Source organism: Zonotrichia albicollis, chromosome 4 (assembly GCF_047830755.1).
Source record: "Zonotrichia albicollis isolate bZonAlb1 chromosome 4, bZonAlb1.hap1, whole genome shotgun sequence".
NCBI lineage: Eukaryota > Metazoa > Chordata > Aves > Passeriformes > Passerellidae > Zonotrichia > Zonotrichia albicollis.
In genome coordinates, this window is record NC_133822.1 from 18,616,299 (window position 1) to 18,625,350 (window position 9,052).

Here is a 9,052-nt window from a genome sequence, read left to right on the forward strand (position 1 = left end):
GAATTGGTTCACTCATCCATCTAAGGGCTGAACTTTTTAGGAAAACATGGTAATTGCATGTTTTCCCAGAAACACCATGATACAAACCTTCCTATAGCATTTATAAAGCAACTTTGCAGTTTATCAGTGTGAACGTCTGGGTTCAAAACCAGATTCATCTGGCAGACTTTAGGTCTACTCTTTTACACCAAGTGCTGAGGTAACTGTTCAAGTGGTAGCTTTTTTCCAAATTCAGATTTGGTCAGAGTTCTGAACAAGTGTCTGGATCTGGTGGTGGTACTATTGCTGTACATCTAGCTGGACTCTTCAGATGACGAAATAAAGTCAGAAAAAAGGTTTAAAGTTACTCCTGCCATCCGCAGGTAAGGTGTTAAGTCATGTCTACTCCTACAATCACCTTGGGAGGCTCCTTAAGAGGTGTTTGTTAGGGGGCAGAAGATGTCAAATGAGGAGAAAGTTCTCCTAAGGTTTGTAACCATCACCTAGAGGTCAGGGCAACCAAAAGAACAGCCAGAGAGTGATGCTACAGCCATGAGCTGCTCTGGCCAGGCCATGGGAGAATTAAGAGGGAGCCCATTTCCCTCTGTTTTTTTTTTTTTTTTTTTTTTTTTTTTTTTTTTTTTTTTTTTTGTCTATTACTACAGAAAAAGCTCAAAATAATACTTCTTCCTCAAAGCAGCAGCCCCCAGGTTCCTTCTCTGCCCAGCTGGGCATGCCCTTCCTCTTAAAGCTCCACTGCAAATATCTGTCAGACCTGAAATCTCAACTTGCTCATAAGTGATTCACCCAGGAATTGCTCCATGGTAGGAATATCCCAATCTTTTGTTACAACTATTTGATCTGCCCATGCCCTTCCTTTCCTTTCTCACCCCAGGTTGCCTCTGTCCTGCAAAAGTGAAAAATTACACCCTCAACAAGGGTGACAATGATGCAGGAAAATGCACTAATTTTAGGCTTCTCATCCTGCAGTGAGCCCAAGGTTTACTCTATAGAGTAAGTGTCTACAAACACTCCTGGTTTTGACAACAGCAGGACAAAAGAATTCAAATTCCTTTGTCATCAGCTCTCAAACCAGGTATTTCTTTCTTTCTTTCCTTATGTTTTCCCAGCTCTGAAAGGAGTGAACGTGCTAAGAAAATACAGATCCTGCTGCCTGCAGTGGAACAGGGCTGCAAGTTGAGTGAGAATGGCCTGAAGCAATCTGCACGACTTCAGCTTGCATTTCTATCCAGGGAGGTGGGGTAAAGTCTCCTTTCATGTTACTGCGGTGAGATTAGAGGAGATGCAAGGTGTTAATTAACAGCCACTTTAAATAATTTTGCTGTTTTTACTCTACAAGGTGATGATATTGAGGCTCCTGGGTCCAATACTTCTCATTAGTTTGAAAATCAGATCAAAATGGACATCTATTTTTCTCTGCTGGCAGATGGAATAACAGGCTGGGAGTGTAACTGACAGGATGATGCATAAATGCCATACAAAACAAATTTTGTTTGGAAGTAGGTTCAGGCTGTTACATGCAGGAGATTTTTCAGAACTGTCCTAAAACAGATTGCTCCAGTTTCACTGAGAGTGGGATGTCAAAGCAGCTTGGAGCAAAGTCTGGTCCATCCATGTTATGTGTAAATGCAGTAATTGGCAACTTGTTTGGGAGTTGAAGGCAATTCTTGGTAGCCATGAAGGGAGTGGTTGTGTAGTATTTCTTATTTTCAAAACAATTACTCATCCTCTCTACACACACAATTTGTAATGTGTGCTGTATTGTTTACAGCTCATCACTCAAAAGGGAGCAGCTCCCCAAGGGATGGAAGCAGAAGGGGAAGGTAAGAGGAGAACACTGTAAATAACTGGATATTTTCTCATTCCCATTCATTAACACTGTAAATAACTGGGTATTTTCTCATTCCCAGTGTCTGGAAGGCTAATCCTGAGCTACCTGGGGTAGGGATCCCATGATGTAAGGGGGATTTTTGCTGCAGCAAAGAAAACAGAGTTCAGATCTTTCATTTAGTGTAAATAAATATGTGAGGGAACTTCCAGAATCAGCAGAAGCAGCGGGCATTGTGGAGCAGAGCAATTTTGTCTGTTAGGAAGATAATATCTAAATGGTCTAATTATAGCTGCAGCTCGGCACACTCGGGGAATCCCCACCATTACTCTTTAGCAGCTGCTGCTGTAAAGTTTCAGGATCTGAGCCACGACCTGCTTGATAATTTATGTTTACTACAAGCCTGTCAAACTACAAATTTTTCTGTTATTGGAAAAAAATCCTCCTTTGCTGACCCATCCCTTCTCTGTGCTGTATTGAGAACATTCTGCATTAGGAGCTGACTGGAGCTCAGCTTCCATGAGGACACCTGTGGCCTCGGGAATCACAGGAGGATCACAGAAATATTGAAGATGCTGTGCCTGACACACAGAAAGCCCTGAGAGCTCCCCAGGGCACTCAGACCTTTGGGCCACGTGTATGGCAACACATTCTGTGCCTCCACTAAGCTTTTATTGCCTTCCTCAAGGGTGGTGATGCCTGAGAGCTTCCAAAGTGGAGTGAGCCGCCTTCAAATTATTGGGCTCAGTTGATGGAGGACTCCCTGCCCTTAATTCACTGAAAATATTCTTTTCTCTTTCTTTCCCCCCGTAGCAAGGTGCCAAAGCAGGGCAAGCCGTAGGCCCAAAGTGCTCAGGGCTGGGTTGTGGGGCTGCTGAAGCACCAGTTTGTCCAAGATGTGATTTTTGAGTCCCACTTATGCACCAAGGTGCAGCTTCCACCACGAAGGAAGTCTCCCACTGACAGATCCTGGCCTCATGGAGAGTAGGGGCTTAACTGAGGGACTGACCATCCCTTTCTGACCTTCCCCACCTTGCCCATTGATGTTTCTTCCAGAAATCCCTTGCATGGCACTTGCCTTATACCTCCTATTTGATGATCCTCTCAGGCCACTGTGGATCCCATGGGAATAGCAATCCCAAAACTATTTATAAATGCAAATCCCGGAAGAACCTCTTGGCAAGGCACAAGTTCTCAGACCAGACACCTCTGTTGAGGCCTCAGTGACACACACTGTACTTTGCCCCTTTTATCACCCACTTGTTGTAGAACAGGAGAGTAAAACTTGAATGAGATGCAGGGAGATAACAGGGCTGGGATACAGTTCAGTATGAACTGGTTGATATGGAGTCACTCTCCATACTGGGAATTTCCACTGGCAGAGTCACCGAGGTCCTGTTGCTTGAAGGGTTACAGGACAGGAGCCTCTCTGCTTGTCTGCCTTCCAAAGTTGCCCTAATGCAGCTGCAGGGGACAGGAGAGGCACAAATCTCTTGTGTAGGCAAGAGGGAGGAAGGCATTGTTGCAAGGGCATTGGATCTGGAGAGTCACTGGGTGATCCTGGACATCTCAGTGTCTGTTCCCGGTGAGTTAATGGGTAAACAGGACTGCCCTGCCTCACAGGAGCGTTTTCAGGATAAATAGAGCAGAGATGTGTGGGTGACACAGCATATTTATCCTGATAACACCATTAGAAAGCCTGAAATCCACACAAACCCCGAGTGTACCACAGAGTTTAACAGCTTTCTTGTACGAATTCCAAATGACCTACCAAACATCACTTACTTAAACCCCTTCAATAAGTCCCTTTGGTGTTTAGATTTTGGGATTTCTTTTCTTTTTGTTGCCATTTTTGTTGTTGGGGTATTTTTTGCTTACACATTTGAGGAGAGGCAAAGCAGCCCAGTTAGAAGCTGAGGGTGCACTTGCACTGTGTCATGGATGGAAATATTGAAGAGCACCTTTTGTATTTGGGTTACTCCCAGACAAAGAAGGAATGATGAATCTGACTCCATGTTCTCAGAAGGCTAATTTATTATTTTATAATACTGTATTATATTAAAGAATGTTATTCTAAACTATACTAAAGAATACAGAAAAGATACTTACAGAAGGCTAAAAAGATAATAATGAAAACTCATGACTTTTTCCAGAGCCCTGACACAGTTTGGCACTGATTGGCTAATGAGTCAAAATAATTCACAGCAGAAACCAATAAAACAATCACCTGTGGGTAAACAATCTCCAAACACATTCCAAAGGAGCAAAACAGAGGAGAAGCAAATCAGATAATGATTGTTTTCCTTTTTCTCTGAGGCTACTCAGCTTCCCAGGTGAAAAATCCTGGGTGAAGGTATTTTTCAAGCAAATGTGAATGCCACAAGCACTGGTCTTGAGCCAGAGCCCTGAGAAGCACCACATCCACCAGTGTCCACCTGGACATAGAGCCCTTGACCACAGCTCCCTGGCTGTGTCCATCCAGCCAATTCCTTATCCACTGAATGGCCCACCCCTCAAATCCATGTCTCTCCAGTCTGGAGATCCAGGATCTCATGTGGGACTGTGTCACAGGCCTTAGGCCTAAGGAGAAGTCACTTGGATGACACCAGCTGGACTTCCCCTGTTGAGCAGTGCAGTCCCTCTGTCACAGAGGGCCACCAGCCTGGTCAGGCACAGCTTGCCCTTACTGTGGTTCTGCCCCATGACCTGGTCAGGCTCTGTAGCTCCCCAGGTCTTCCTTTCTGCCCTTTTTGAAAATAGGAGTGATGTTTCTCTTTTTCCATTTGTAGACTCAACAGAATATGTCAAGTTGGAAGGGACCCACAAGGATCATCGAGTCCAACCTCCGGCCCTGCACAGACACTCCAACAATCCCACCCTGTGCATCCCTAAGAGTGTTGTACAAACACTGGTTGATGCTGTGACCATTCCCTGGGGAGCCTGTTCAGTGCCTCACCAGCCTATGGGGAAAGAACTCCATTCACCAGGGACTTTGCCTGACTGCCATGCCTTTTCAAATGTGATGGAGAGGGACTTGGATCCAGTATCAGCCAGCTCCCTGGGATGCAGGGCATCAGGCCCCAGAGATTTGTGTCTCTCCAATTTCATCAGAGGGTCCTGAGCCTGCCCTTTGCTTACAGTGGAAAATCACCTGCTCCCAGCTGATGATATCAGAGCAGGGTCAGCTCAGGCAGGTTGTGCAGAGCCTCATCCCATTGGGCTTGAATATCTCAAAAGGATATCTCAAAAGCCTTCTGACTTTTGGGGGGGAAAGTATAAACTTTAAATCTGGAGCGAAACTAAATCAGATCACCTGAGCTACTTATGCAGTAATTATCTTTTAGACTTACATTCACCACAAGACCACAGTGGGCAAATTAGTTTTGATATCTGACAGGAAAATACTCAGTGAGTGTAGTTTGTTAACTGACTAGGCAGGGTGACAATCCACATACAGGAAAAATAAATTATAACTTCATCCTAGACTCAGAGAGGGAGGGATATTGAGGTGAGTAAAATTGTTTTCTCCCTGGATACCACCTGGGCAAAGCAGAGCTGACCCTGATGCTTCTCCTCACTGGCAGCTCTCTCCAGGGTTGTAGTTACACAACATGTCACAAGGAGAAGAAAAACAAAGTCTTTTTATATCTCCTCACCCATCTGTACTTCCTCTTTCTAAACCAGTACTGCAAACAAAATTATCAGAAACATCATGTTAGCAGTATTTTTAGTAAACAGCAAGAGACTCGTGAACTTGTTCCTCCTTGTCCTTGTCCCCTGTACAGACAGCAGACTGGGGAGTTTTCAGGCAGAATCTTTTGAGGTTCTTCTATTTCTGCATTCCAGGCAAAAGAGCTGGACTGTACCAGCAGGCCTAGAGCTGACTGGAGGGGCAAGAGCTCTTCAGTTTTGAAGAATAATTCCCCCCTTGAATGGTAATGCCAGGTTAGGATTCCTGAAGTTACAAGGATTGCCTTGCTGTTGGATCATGAATGGCTCTATACACAATAGCTGGCAAAGGAAGATGATGGAAATCCACAGGGGAATACAGGAAAAGAAAATAGAAAGTGTGATTATTAATTAGGAATGTTCCCAAGGGTTTCCAAATTGTCCTAAAAAAGGCACACACATTCCTAAGGACAGTGCAAATGTGGGTGGCAAGATCCTCCTGCTACTGTTTGGGGGAGAAATGGGGAGAGAGGTGGAAAATAAACTGGAAAAGATATTTTCATTTGGTTCGCTGGCTTGGCTGAAGAAAGGCTGCCACTACTGACGTTTAACCTGCACTGTTCCAAAGCATTTCTGCCAAGAGTTGTGTCCTAGGACTGGTTTGCACTTTGGCACTGGTCTGACCCTCAGCCCCACAGAAGAGAAGAGTTGGCTGGGCCAATTCCTGCCTAGTACTTCAGACTGCACTGCTCCCTATAACCTCTCTCCTCTGCTCCATAAAATCTCTTTTTTTCACACTTTGAGCCGTCACTTCCCCAGCACCTCTGGTTTTATAATGGCACCTGTGCACCCAGCCATAAAGTTCTTGATGTGGAGGGTGGCTGCTTGTCCCCACCCCACCTTTGTGATGGAAAATTTTATCTTGGTGATCTTAATTTTCCTCCTAGTCTTTTCCTTCCTGTTCCTCACAGTTTGGATTGACACCTACTACCCGGGACAACTTCTGCAGGGCTCTGCTCCTTCTTTAATGCCAAAACACTTGCTTTAATAAAGAAATATAGGCCTTGGGCTGGAGGAATTTATTCAGAGAGGCTGAAGGAGAACATTGGCTTGCAGCTCCTTCTAATTTACTGTTCTCCATCCATCTCCTTTTGAAATTCCTTGATTTTAATGTGAGTCAGGCTACCACTTAAAAATCCCCATTATTTCCCCTCCTTTTTGCTCACAGATTTTAAGGTGCATCTTCCTGTATTTCACCAGACAAATTCCATGTGTCTGCATGGAACCTGTTGGTTTTATTTTGTAGAGGTAGTAGGTATTCATAAATAATGAACATAGTCTGGGCAAAGCTAATTTACTGTTGTTTGCTCTAATTTTTGTGTTTCATGTTCCCTTGTTGAATTGTTTTGAATGAAGCAAAACAAATGAAAAATTAATTACTGAGCATTTCCCCACATTTCCCAAGCTTCCTTTTTGAGTCATTGTTTGTGTGCCCTCCCTGGGAACTTAGTTCTGGACTCTTCTGCTTTCTTGCTGACATGGTCTGAAATATTTTGAAATCTGCATAAATTAACTTACACACTTTTCTGTTCTGGCCTTGCATTATCATACTGACTTTAAAAAGATGCTATTGCTTTTTTGCCACTGCCATTTTTTTTTTTTTTTTTTTTTTACCCTGCAGTTTATAAAAAAATTGATTTTTCAAGCCTTTTACGACTTCATGAGTATAGGGGGAGGGATTGATGGGGGTGATTTAATTTAATACAGATTTGTGTTCTGTTAGGCTTTTATCAGCCTCACTCTGAAACAATACAGATGAAATATCTTACAATATATGGGTTTTCTTTCATTAGTCATGTTTTACTTTTGTAGAAAAATGGATCTTGTACCAAGTAATTCATATTTATGTGCACTGTAAAAATTACTGAGTAGTCACTGTACACAAAAATAAAGCATGTGCCTGTGACACAAATTAAAACCACCCCCAAACACTTCATGTCGTATCTCAGCATCTCTCTCTGGCATGCCTAGCCATGAAAAGTCTTTTTAAACTTATTGGATTTGCCATGTGTCTGGTAATTCTGATTCCTCTATACAAGCCTGGCTATCTGCATGTGGCCAGAGATATCCCCCAGCCACAGCACTCCAGAGCAGGGGAAGGGAGAACAGCTCTCTCTTTCCAGTGGAGGCACTGGGGCTGGGTATGAGCTTAAGGACACTGCAGCAGCTGGGTGGTGCTCAGCAAGGACCCTTCCAGGAGCTGCTCAGCCTGATTCCTGTGGGTTTTCCATTTGACCTAAAGAGACAACAAGAGGTGCACATCGCAAGAAAAATTACTTGTTATAAGAATCATTTCAGTAAACTGGTGACTGCAGTAGGGTGGGTAATAGGATAAAGGTGGAAATGTAGGGTTTGTAGCCATGGCCATGTGTTTCTGAGAGAAAAATCCAGGAGCAGGCAGTTGCCTTTAGCTTTGGTCAGGAGTGGCTCATTCTGGCTGTGAGGAGCACAGTGTGTGTGAAATGTGAGGAAAAGGAGTGTGAACCCAAGGTTCTGCTGTGCCTGATAGTTCTCCCCACTGTAAGCCTGGGCTGTGCATGCTGCCTCCCTGGCTTGGTACCTGGATGAAAGGCAGCCCTTGAGGCTGCAGCTCTCTGTGCTCTGCTGCCAGAGGAGAGGGAGCTGTGGGCTCAGAGCAGCCCAGTGGGAACGGGCAGCATGGAAACATTATTAGTGTCACTGTGCATAAACACTGGGTGATGCATATGGGAAAAAGCCTCCCATGGAAAACAATGAGCTAAGTGCTCACCACTGTCAGGGAGGAGCAGTTGTGGGATGTAATGCAGGAACAGGGGTCAGCAGGGGCCAAAGACCTCGACTCATTTCACAAATGAAACCTTGTCAGAAATCAGAAATGTTCCCCCTGCCCCTGTAGAATTCTGTGGGATGCCCACATCCACGAGTAGTTCTTCTCAGCTTGGAAAAGACATGTAGAAATGGAAAACAGTCAGAGAAGGGTGGCAAATGTGGTCCCAAAGTATGGGATGGCTTGCCACTAGGCAAGCATTAATTGAGATCGTTCTTTGAACCTTCCCATATTCTACATCCTCGACTCATTTCACAAATGAAACCTTGTCAGAAATCAGAAATGTTCCCCATGCCCCTGTACAAACAATTAGAATTGTTCCCCCTGCCCCTGTACAAACAATCAGAACTGTTCCCCATGCCCCTGTACAAATCCGTGGGATACCCACATCCACGAGCAGTTCTGGTCTTGGCTTGGAAAAGGAAATGGAAAACAGTCAGAGAAGGGTGGCAAATGTGGTCCAAAGTATGGGATGGCTTTCCACTCTGCAAGCATTTATTGAGCTTGCCCTTTGAACCTTCCCATATATTCTACAGCCTGGAGAGGATTGATTGAGGACATCTATGATAAATGCCAATAAATCCGTGAATGTTTTGGAGGGGAAGATTGGCCACTGTCTCTTGCAGGATAAAGCAAAGAGCTGTCAAGGGGACAGGTCAGAATAAACAAGGGTGAGCAGCTTTTTCCAT

The 9,052-nt window shown here is 44.4% G+C and overlaps 1 long non-coding RNA gene across 1 annotated transcript; it reads left to right on the forward strand.

The window, feature by feature from the left end:
* The first annotated feature begins 709 nt into the window (after window positions 1-709).
* Window positions 710-1,823, forward strand: LOC141728919 (uncharacterized). The gene is made up of 3 exons (XR_012580170.1): window positions 710-803; window positions 1,110-1,236; window positions 1,772-1,823. It is a non-coding gene; the product is annotated as an uncharacterized LOC141728919 (long non-coding RNA).
* Window positions 1,824-9,052: the final 7,229 nt, after the last annotated feature.